Source organism: Dendrobates tinctorius, unplaced genomic scaffold (assembly GCF_039654945.1).
Source record: "Dendrobates tinctorius isolate UK_male_01 unplaced genomic scaffold, ASM3965494v1 ptg000075l, whole genome shotgun sequence".
NCBI classification, from domain to species: Eukaryota; Metazoa; Chordata; class Amphibia; order Anura; family Dendrobatidae; genus Dendrobates; species Dendrobates tinctorius.
In genome coordinates, this window is record NW_027361743.1 from 44,732,478 (window position 1) to 44,735,670 (window position 3,193).

The 3,193-nt window shown below is 42.0% G+C and overlaps 1 pseudogene; it reads right to left on the minus strand.

Moving 5' to 3' along the window:
• Nucleotides 1-1,466: 1,466 nt before the first annotated feature.
• On the minus strand, nucleotides 1,467-2,531 carry LOC141096597 (zinc finger protein 592-like; annotated as a pseudogene).
• Nucleotides 2,532-3,193: the final 662 nt, after the last annotated feature.

Below are 3,193 nucleotides of genomic sequence, written 5' to 3' on the forward strand. Positions count from 1 at the left end.
GAAGAAGCCATAGGCAGCATGAGCTGCAAAGTTTATTTACTGCGTGGATCAGTTTATCTAACTTGCTGCTTGTATTTGGTATCCCTTGTGACGGAAAGGTGTTGTTTTTATTGCTTTAGTTGATTGGTAGGTCCTGATGTGGAGGGTCAATTTTTGTTTGACCTGTGGAGACTGGATTTACAACATTGACATTCAAACTTCCTACCCGTTTTTTAAGCTCCTTGATTCAGTGGTCAAACCAGGGTGCATTGTGTTTTGGAGGAAGATTTTGGTACGCCACGGAGCAATGGCATCAAGTGAAGAGACCACAAACTTGTTGTATTGCTGCATTAGGCAATTAAGATCTGAAAAGCGTCCATCTGTCCCTTGAAACTGAGGTTCTTCCTAATATTTGGGGCAAGAATCTTGTGTCTTATGGCTTTTTATTTTGGTGCCTGACAACTGGAGATGCTGAATGACAAATCGATAGTGTGATGGTCAAACCATGTAACTGGGTTTACTGCTAAATTTGAGATCTCCAGCAGGGATGGTACAAGGTACTTTGGTGGACAAGGTAGATGAAGCTGATGGAGTCCCCCACATGAACCCTCAGCTCTCATGTAAAGGAATGGATCAGAGTCTAAGGTAACAGGACCCCGAACACACCCATCCTCCCCCTCCGATGGGTCAGACAACAAGCTCTGACGACCAATTCCAGTAAAATTTTTACCTGTTTCTCAAAAAAAATACCAGCAAAAGTAAGAAAGTGGTGTACATTAGAGGGGTGGTTCAACAGGAAGTGTGTTTTCATAGTCTGATATGGAATTATTTATTGCTTGCCGACCATTTACACTATACCAATGAACAAATAGCGATATTCATCCCTGATATCCTATACTTTAAATGTCAAACAAAAGGACAGTCATGGAAACTACGTAATATTACTTAACTATAATGGGGAACTTTTGGTTTTAATTAAGGTGTGCAGCACTTGGCGGACACCTCAATGGAAACTAAACACAGCACATTATAAAGGAATATGTGTGATGGTTTTTATATCCAGCATGCAACAAATACAGTTTACATAAAAGCTGATGGTGGTTCTGGTGCCATTTTCCTGCGTTAATAATGGTTCTGGTGATATATTCACATACTGATAGTGGTTCTGGTGCCATATTCCTGTACTGATGGTGGTTGTGGTGACATCTTCATGTAGTGATACTTGTTCTGGTGTTGTATTCTTGTTGGGTCAGCTCATGTATTCATGTTGTGACCCGACCACCACAACAAGGATAACAGTCATTTCTTTAGATTAATTGAGATTGATCACCAAGGCCTGTATGGAACTGGAAGAGGTTGAAGGAGTCCTAGAGAAGAAGATTGTGGCATTTTGCTCTGTGCACATGTTAAACAAGAGTAAACATATTTTCCCACATCCTTCCTACAATTAGGCCATTAAAAAGAACAAAACAGTAGTTCTTGAGTTTTCATGACTTCAGTGCTACAAGTTTAGAATCATGGACAAGTGCGAGGACTTCAATTTGAGTAGATTTGGGGACATATATTTGGTGGTTCTGCACCCCAAGCCCCTCCTTAAAATAAAGATCAATGTCTTTAGAGGGATTTAAAGCTTCCTCCTTAGGGACCACCGCAACTTTTTTAGCCTGCAAGGACAAAAAAGCAGCTACACAAGATGATAATTTAGAATGAGCAGGTTTAATCCGCTGCCTAGGTGGATCGGATGAAGACAGAGTTGATGTACCTGCTACATCACCGAAAGAGTCCCCTGGACAGGAAAATACGTATCATGAGAATTGCCACTGTCCTAAGCATCCCTAAAAGGCATAGATGAACCAAGCAAATTGCTGGTTTTTTTTATACCTCAGGTTTGCTCAGATCTAGCCTTCTCTGCTTTCATGCAGTCAGATTTCTGCTCTTTTTTACAGTATTCATCAAATATACTCATCTCTGGTCCCGAGGGCTTTATAAGAGAATCAACCATGCATTCTTCTTCAGGATCATACATGGAAGGCTGTGGAAAGTATGGAGACTCTGCTACCTTCTGCTTGTTAAGAACAATATATTTTGAATCTTCTGGCTCATGGCTAGAAATAGGGCTAAACTGGGTAAAAGTTGACCAAAGGTCTGCATTGTGCGATTCTATTTTTTCTGTGTAGCTCCGTGAGTTGTCCCCATTGATGAATCCTGGTTCAAATTTTCCATAGCCTGGTCCAACAGCATGTGGATCAGGGCCCTCTTCAGGGCCACAAAAAGCATTCAGCTGTACAGTTGGACCATTGAGATTTCGTCCTTTTCAGATGCCTCAAGTGACTCCTGTTGGCTGGTGTTTTTCATAATAATGCTAATTAAGGACAAACACAGACTGGGCCAAAGACAGATTTTTATCCAAACACATTCCTGATGGTTTGAGATGGTTTTCTTATTCATCAGTTGTTGTTTGGTTAGCTTCCTTGGAATCACAAACTTGAAGAATCAGGGATATCAAAAGCAGCAAGAAGATAGTCAAAGCCTAGAGTCTTCATGTCACCCATGTCTGGAAAGGTAACTGTTATGATGAGTCACCGAAGGAGGAAAAAACAAAATACTAGCTAAGTCCAGAAAAACCAGAGAGGTTGGCAGCTATCGGATTGCAGACCCCTGAACCTATCCACAACAACTAGCAGTAGCCTTGGGGGGTTCCTACGGTGCCCTAGACCCTGCGATCACAGCCAGAGAACTACATAGCCTAAAGACAGAAAGGGGAAAAACTAAACTGCCCCAGAGCAGACCCCAAAGCAATAGGCAGCCCCCAACATATAATGACGGTGAAGCAAGATGAAAACACTAACACAGATAGAAAGATAGGTTGAGCAAATGATGGGGCCCAAGCTAACTAAATATGACAGGATAGGAAAGCTGCTGTCTGCAATCCGCCAAAAACCCTATCCAAAATGTGCCAACCGACTGATAGGAAAAACAGGCCCTGAAGTCGCTAGGCTTCAAAAGACTATATCAGCACTCAGGTATATTCTGAAGACAGAGCAAAAGATCAACAGATCAGAGACAAAAATGGAATTCAGCTCACCCCCGGCCGGGGATGGCAGAACTCCCAAAAAACAAGGCAAAACAAAAACAAAACTGAAGTGTACAAAGCAGAGCAGAAAAACTTAGCTTTGAGAAGCAGGAATCAGACTGGTCTCCAAGAATCCAGCAG